Source organism: Tenrec ecaudatus, chromosome 1 (assembly GCF_050624435.1).
Source record: "Tenrec ecaudatus isolate mTenEca1 chromosome 1, mTenEca1.hap1, whole genome shotgun sequence".
NCBI classification, from domain to species: Eukaryota; Metazoa; Chordata; class Mammalia; order Afrosoricida; family Tenrecidae; genus Tenrec; species Tenrec ecaudatus.
The window spans coordinates 159,596,943-159,604,285 of NC_134530.1; the positions used below are offsets into that span (position 1 = coordinate 159,596,943).

Below are 7,343 nucleotides of genomic sequence, written 5' to 3' on the forward strand. Positions count from 1 at the left end.
TTATAGTATTTTCTTTAATTCAACCTTGTGATACAAATATAAGCTTTTATTAAATTCAGAACTTACTTTTATCCCTAACATTCTAGTTTAAGAATATTATGAGTGCTCGCTTCGGCAGCACATAGACTAAAATTGTAACGACACAAAGATTAGCATGCCCCTGCGCAAGGATGACACGCAAATTCGTAAAGTGTTCCATCTTTTTTTGAAAGCTGTTCCCCAGCTCCAAGGGTACTTGTGTGCTCCCTTTGCGCTCACAAATGGGATTTAAGCTCACAGACTGGTGTTCTAGATTCTTGCCAGCAACTTAAGTAACTCAAATTTTGAAGGAAAAACAAAAGAATATTATTTGAATAGAACATTTTACTTAAAATGGAACCTTTTTAAAAAGGCAGGACTGCTGAGATTCAGGTATCCCTTCTATAGTAGGTGATTTTTTTAAGGTCGAGTGTTTGGTTTTTAAGGCGTCATCTTCCTAAGCTTTTTTACGGTATTTTAAGCATTGATGGCATTTTGCTGGCAGGTATTAAGTAACGAAAAACTGTCCTGTTAATATTTTAAAGTTTTATTTATTAAATTTGTAGTTTCAAAGTAACCAAATCGGGACACTTTCCTTCTGGCACTAGCCCTGAATAGTGTGTCGCAGCCATAAAAGGAACTGGCAGCCAACGGAAATTATGAGATTTTTGTGACAGATTCTGATTGCTCAACTATAAACTTTGATATTTTGACGTTTGGGGTCACTAAGTCAGAATTTACTTCACAGGAACGGGCCTGACATTTCTACATAGTTTTTGTTCTTGTTTTGCTCTCCGCAATTTAATTTTTCCTAATGATCCAATTTAACTAGAAAAGTTCGCGAAGAGTCAGTCCACGAAGCACTTATGTCCACTGAGACCCGGGACTAGCGGCCAGCGTTCACGGAAACTGAAGAACCTTTAAGAGTAAAATCTACATTTCCCCGCAAATTTATGGCCATTGGGACTAAAAGGCAAACGTAATCGAGAGGTGACAGAAAGAGAATGTAAAAAGCAGAGAATAATACGTGGATTCGGTATATATATTACGAAATGTCTGAGGGCCGGCCGGACTCCGAGGACCAGGAAGGCGGCTGGAGGGCGCATGCGCTTGGTCTAGGGCGCATGCGCTTTCTTTCAACGGTTGGTCACGAGGGCGAGACAATGACCTTTGACCCTCAGTTGAACTTGCTTTTCCCGCCAGGAGCAGCGCAAAGTATGCTGGGAACCCAAAGCGACTGAGGGAAGCCTGATGCCAGTTCCGGGCTGTGAAGTAACTGTGAACTCAACGCCTTCGCGTTGTGGCGAGCTTTCCTGTGGAGACCAAAATGTTCTTATCGATCATCTAATTCATCTTAAAAACATATTTATTTATTATTATTTTAATTCATCTTATTAATTTGATTTTAAAACATTTTGTTGCTGTATCTGTCACATAATCGATTACGTTTCCACTTTATAGTGCCCCATGTCTTGAGGGTAATAACTACTCTGTGATAGCCGGTCTCTATGAGTCAGTATTGACTAGATGACAATGAGTGTGGTTTTTTCTTCCTTGTTCGATGTCTAACTTTCACATGCATATGAGGCGATTGGAAATACCACATAACGTCCCTGCTTTTCACCGCTTTAAAGAGGTTTTTGTGCAGCAAATTTACCTCCTGTAAAATCTTTTCACCTCTTGACTACTGCTTCCATGAGCGTTGGTTGTGCATTCAAGCAAGATGAAATCCTTGACCACTTCAGGTCTTTCCTCAGTTCATCTTGATGTTACCTATTGGTCCATTTGCAAGAATTCTTGTTTTCTTGACATTGTTGTAATCTATCATGATGGCTGAAAATTAGTTATTTATTATTATTTTTTAAGGCTGAAAATTTTGATCTTCATCAGCAAGTGCTTCAAGCCCTGCTCACTTTCAACGAGCAAGGATGTGTCGTCGGCACATTGCAGGTTGTTGTTAAGCTTTCCTCTGATCCGATGCTGCAGTCTTCTTCATTGAATCGCTTCTCTGATGATTTGCTGAGCATAAAGGTTGAATAATCATAGTGAGATTACAACCTGACACACACTATGCGGCACTCCTTTGTTCTATTCGAACAACTGCCTCCTAATCCATGGACACCTCCATAGAAGCACAGTTAACTGTTCTGGAATTCCCATTCTTGTCAGTCTTTCTCAGTCATTTAGGAACAATAAAATCAAAGATGACAGGTACTTAGGAGATTATCTAGTAGTATGAGCCTTTTTTTTCTTTCACGATCCATACACTTTTATTTTTTTATTATAAATCATTGAGGATCTCTTACAGCATACTGTTTTATTTTTATAGCAAACTTTCTAATTGTGTAAAATTTCTTTGTTTAAAATAAATCATTTTATTGGGGGCTCTAACATATATTAACAAACCATACATCTGTTATCTCAAGTGGACATGTACAATTGTTAGCATCAACAATATCTAAACATATCTTTCTTCATGAGCCCTTTGATATCAGCTCCTCTTTTTTCTCCTCCCTCCTCCATCTTGCCACCCCCATGGACCCTTAATATAGTATGTATTGTTAGTTATACGTATCTTAAACCACCCATTCTATCCCTTCATCTACTGTCCTGGTTTTCTTCCCCTGAGGGGGTTACTCTGCCGTCATTGCTATCCATTCCCCCTCCCCCTCCTTCTTCCTCCTCCTTTCCTTGCCCTGTCCTCCTGGAACCGTTGTTCCCATTACTGTTCCTTAGGAGGGTTGTCGTTCCTGAACCCGTATATTGGAAACTCTAGTCTGTGCCACTGTCTGTACACTGGACTAGTGGGAATTGCAATGTTACACTGAGATCACAATATTGCGGGGAGGAAGGATTAAAGAACTAGAGGAGTGTTGTCTATTTCGTTGGTGCAAAACTGCCCCCTGGATTATAAGCTTCAGTGTTGGTCTGGGTAGACTAGAGAAACAAATTCATAGACACTCATGTGTGTAAGAGAGAACTTTATGTCAAAGAAATGATACATTAAGAAAGCATCCCAGCACAGTCCAGATCAAGTCCATTAGTCCAATATTACCCCATATGTTGATACTAGTTCATAAATTCCTCTTCAGACACACACAAAACATGCAATGATGCCAAATACAGGAAGAGCACAGGCTGAGTCTTGTGGATCCATTGATAGTGGACACATCTCAGAGCTGGTGTGGGTCTCCAGGTGGCTCCTCCAGCTCCAAGGCTCTGGCTGTCATCAGCTTAGCTCCATGAGCAGGAATGTCTCGCAGGGAGTGAGCATGTGTCCCACCTCCAGCAAGCTATTTATCTCCTTAGCGCCTCCAAGTGAGGTCATCAAGAAGCGACCACTCTTAGTAGTCTCAACTTGACAACAGATTATGTAACTACCACAGCTTCGTTTGTATACTTAGTTATATGTTCAAATAAACTGTGTAAGCAGTATACACATATTATTCATAAACTTTGATGTATTTGTAGTACCAGTTAGAAACCAGCTACCTCAGTTATGAAAAGGTTTGCTCAAGGAATTCAGACAAGAATAATACTTCAGGGTCAGATAGTGTTAATCTAAGGATGATTTTGCTTTATATTTCCCTCACAATTATAGTTTATAAAAGGAGCCCTGGCGGCATGTGAGAATGAAGTGAGTATTTGCTCCCATAAAGATGTACACTCTTGGAAACCCTGTGGTGTAGTTCCTCTAGCCTATAGGGTCACTGTGAGTTGGAATTGTTAGATGGCAATTAATTATGGACATTTATTTTGAGGTGATAAAAACGTTTACTGGATAAGAGTGACAGTCACACTTCTTGGTGAATGTGACTAATGTTGCTGACTTGTATACTGAAGATTGGTCAGAACCATACATTTTTGTGTGGTTATCTACTTGTATCTTACTGCAATTTAAAATAATATTTTATTTCTATCAGTCTGAAATGACTTATTGTCAAATTTTCTCCTATGTTGGACATACATTGAAGATTTTTGTAAAACACTTCATCACTGGTTCAGTTCAAGGGTTCTTTACTTGGGGTCTATAGACCGCCCTCCAAGGGATCCATGGAGAGAATTCAGGTAATTAATGAGTTTTATGCGAAAAAAAACTTACATCTTCACGTTTATTAGCCTCTGAAACATAGAAGCCCCTCCTGAACATAGTCCATAAACCATAGTAATTCAGCAATACTTGTGACTTTATCACCAGAAGAAAACCTACGTATTTTTAGATTACTTTACAGTTTTAAAAATATCATTATTTTCATCGCTCAAAATATCATTTATTTTCATCCCTAATTCAAATTTATGAGCATGATTAACTCTTGCTATTTGATGCATTTACAAGGATCAAGTATTGCTACCAGGATTCCAGTTCATATGGGCTCATTCCAAAGAAAACATGTTTAACAGTCAGCAGATGGCTGCAGCCGAGTTCTCTCGTCATTCAATGAGTGGGCTCAGTCTCCTCAGGGTACTTTAAAAATGATCCAGTCACTTGAAACAGTGCCTCTGACAGGATCTGCTAGACCAGGCAAATTTAAGACAGAGAAGTCAACCCAGAAGGTTATGGCAACTGTATTTTGTGATTCCAAAGGACTTATCTCAATAGATGTTCTCATAGCGCATAAGATGATCGGGGTGGGGGCAGGGAATATGTTATTATAAAGTATATATTTTTCATGATTATGGGTGTTTGGTAGGGAAGTTAACAAGTCACTAGTCAGGATAAAAGAACATTAAGGGTACAGCCCAGCAGGCACATCTCTCTCTGGTTCTAGACTCTGAGCCTCTGCCCTGCTGAGAGAAGTGTTGCAAAGCTTCAGCACTGGAAAATGCCCCCCTCACTCTGCAAGCCAGTCTGCTGCCCAAAGGCACTCTTCTGTGGACCAGAAAACCAGCTGTTCTGTCTCCTGGTCGCTGCTGCTGCCATAGTCCCTTCATGGTTTCTCCTGCATCCGCTTCTCCACGCAGGGATTCCAAACAAGCTCAGCTACTTTTACTGGTCATGGGATTCTCTCTCATCTAGCTTCTGAGATGTCTCATCTGCATGCCCAGTGGAATGGAAAAACTGTCTAATCTTCTTGATTAGCATTTCACACACCCTATTTGCATGGTTTGCACAAGACTGCAGCTTTCTGTACCAATGTAAAGAAGACCAAATCCTCACAACTAGACCAATAGGTAACCACATAAATGGAAACAAGGTTGAAGTTGTCAACTATTTTGTCTTGCTTGGATCCACAATCGATATTCATGGAAGCAGCATCAAGAGATCAAAGAACATAGTGCATTTGGTAAGTCAGCGGCACAAGATCTCTTTAGAGTATTGAAAAGCAAGGAGGTTATTTTGAGGACTAAGGTGTGCCTGATCCAAATCATGGCATTTTCAATTGCCTCGTAGGCATGTGAAAGTTGGACATTTAGTAAGAAAGACCAAAGAAGAATTGATGCATCTGAATTGTTGTGCTGGAGAAGAACATTGAAAGTACCATGGACAGCTGAAAGGACAAACCAATTTATCTTGAAAGAAGGATAGCCAAAGTGCTTCTTAGAGGCAAGGCTGGCAAGTCTTCGTCTCACATACTTTGGACAGGTATATTGTCAGGAGAGGGAGACCAGTCCCTGCAGAAGGACCCCTTGTTTGCTCAAGTGGAAGGGCGGCGACAAGGAGGAAGACGCTGAGCGAGATGCATTGCTCCAGCGGCTTCAACATTCGGCGTAGGCATAGGAACAATTGTGGGAACGAACGGTGCAGCTGCAGGCAGCGTTTGCTTTTGTCAGGCATAAGGTTGCTGTGGGTCAGAAATGACTCAATGGCACCTTAAAAGAAAACATCATGGCCTTCTGCCAGCCACTATCGGGAGGAAGACGGGGGTCTATCCCTGTAAACATGTACAGGAACAGTGTTCTATCCTGCCCTTACAGGGTGGCTGTGAGTGGGCAGCGACTTACTGTCAGTGAGTGAGTGAGCGTGGCCCACTTACTGGGTAGGACCGACAAAGAAAGACTGTGCTATCCATACCAAGAGCCCTAAGAGTCATACCAAGTAAATTTATTTACTCTGAAGAAGTTTTAAGAAAACTGAAAAATGCCTTGATGAGAAAAATGCCAGGAAACTGAGGACTTCCCCCACCCCACCCCTCGTGACAATGTACCTACTCATTCTTTAAGGAATATTCTAGGAGAATTTCATCAAAAAAAGCTTACCATATCCACCCTGTAGGCCTGATCATCCCTCTTCAGACTTCTCTGTGACTCTTCAAATTCAAAGAATATTTTAAAATAATATCCTTTCAGTCCCTCAAGGACGTTAAAACTGTAGTTTTGACCTGATGTAAGTTGAAGGACATGGAATTTTAGGAGGAAGAGTTGGAGATACAGGAGCCCTGCCTTCCAGAAGTATTTAGACCTACCTGGAGGATGTGCCAAAAAATAATGGCTGGCTTCACATTTTTATATTTTTGTTTAAGAAAGGCTTCTATGATTTTTTTAGCAATTCTTTTCACTTTCCCGCATCTACAGAAGCATGTATTATATGATAGCACTATTTTTTACAATTTATGTATTTTTTTATTTTATAATTGTATTTCAATCTAATTGTCATCCTTTCTAACCATATGTATTTTATTTTACACATTGAAAACCATTGTTCTGAGAAGTCATCCATAAGCTCCCTAGGTTGCTGAAAGTGTCGAAGGCCCAACAAAGATCAAGAACTACTGGCTGAGTTCCACTTAGAGTTACTTTGGTGGACAAAACAAACTTTATGCTAAAAACAAATTAACTGACTACACTTTTGATTGATCACCATGCATAATGTCCATGTTTTTGGTTTTGCAATTCTTGCTCCTTAAAATGTGCTTTATGGAGAGAGAGCCAAAATAATGCTATTAGCTTAAGGTCAGTATTGTTGTTAGTAGCCGTCAGTTCTAGTTCACAGTGACCTCAAGTGTGCGGAGTAGAACTGCTCCTAGAGTCTCCCAGGCTGTAACCTTTGGGAAGCAGATCCTCCGTGCTCTCTCCGAGACACTGCTGGTTGGGCTCAAGCCATCAATCTTTAGGCAAGCAGTTGCTTAAGATCTGTTAGTGACATTACTCCACCCACTTTTCATGTCATAGGCATTGACTTGCAAGATTCAAAATTCCTGCTGCTTGTTCGGAACAAAACTAATCTAATCTAGAGAAACTGTGAGGTGCATAACTTGAAGTAAATAAAAATATGAGTAATGGAATATTTTAAAAGAAATGCAGTTTGGCTATTTTACTCAGGTTGACGTAATTATTTGCACGCATGCACACACACACACACACACACACAAAGTCCTGATCAAACT

At 40.3% G+C, this 7,343-nt stretch overlaps 1 non-coding gene across 1 annotated transcript; it reads left to right on the top strand.

The window, feature by feature from the left end:
- The first annotated feature begins 102 nt into the window (after positions 1-102).
- LOC142438237 (U6 spliceosomal RNA) lies at positions 103-205 on the top strand. Its single transcript, XR_012782658.1, has one exon. It is a non-coding gene; the product is annotated as a U6 spliceosomal RNA (small nuclear RNA).
- The last annotated feature ends 7,138 nt before the right edge of the window (positions 206-7,343 follow it).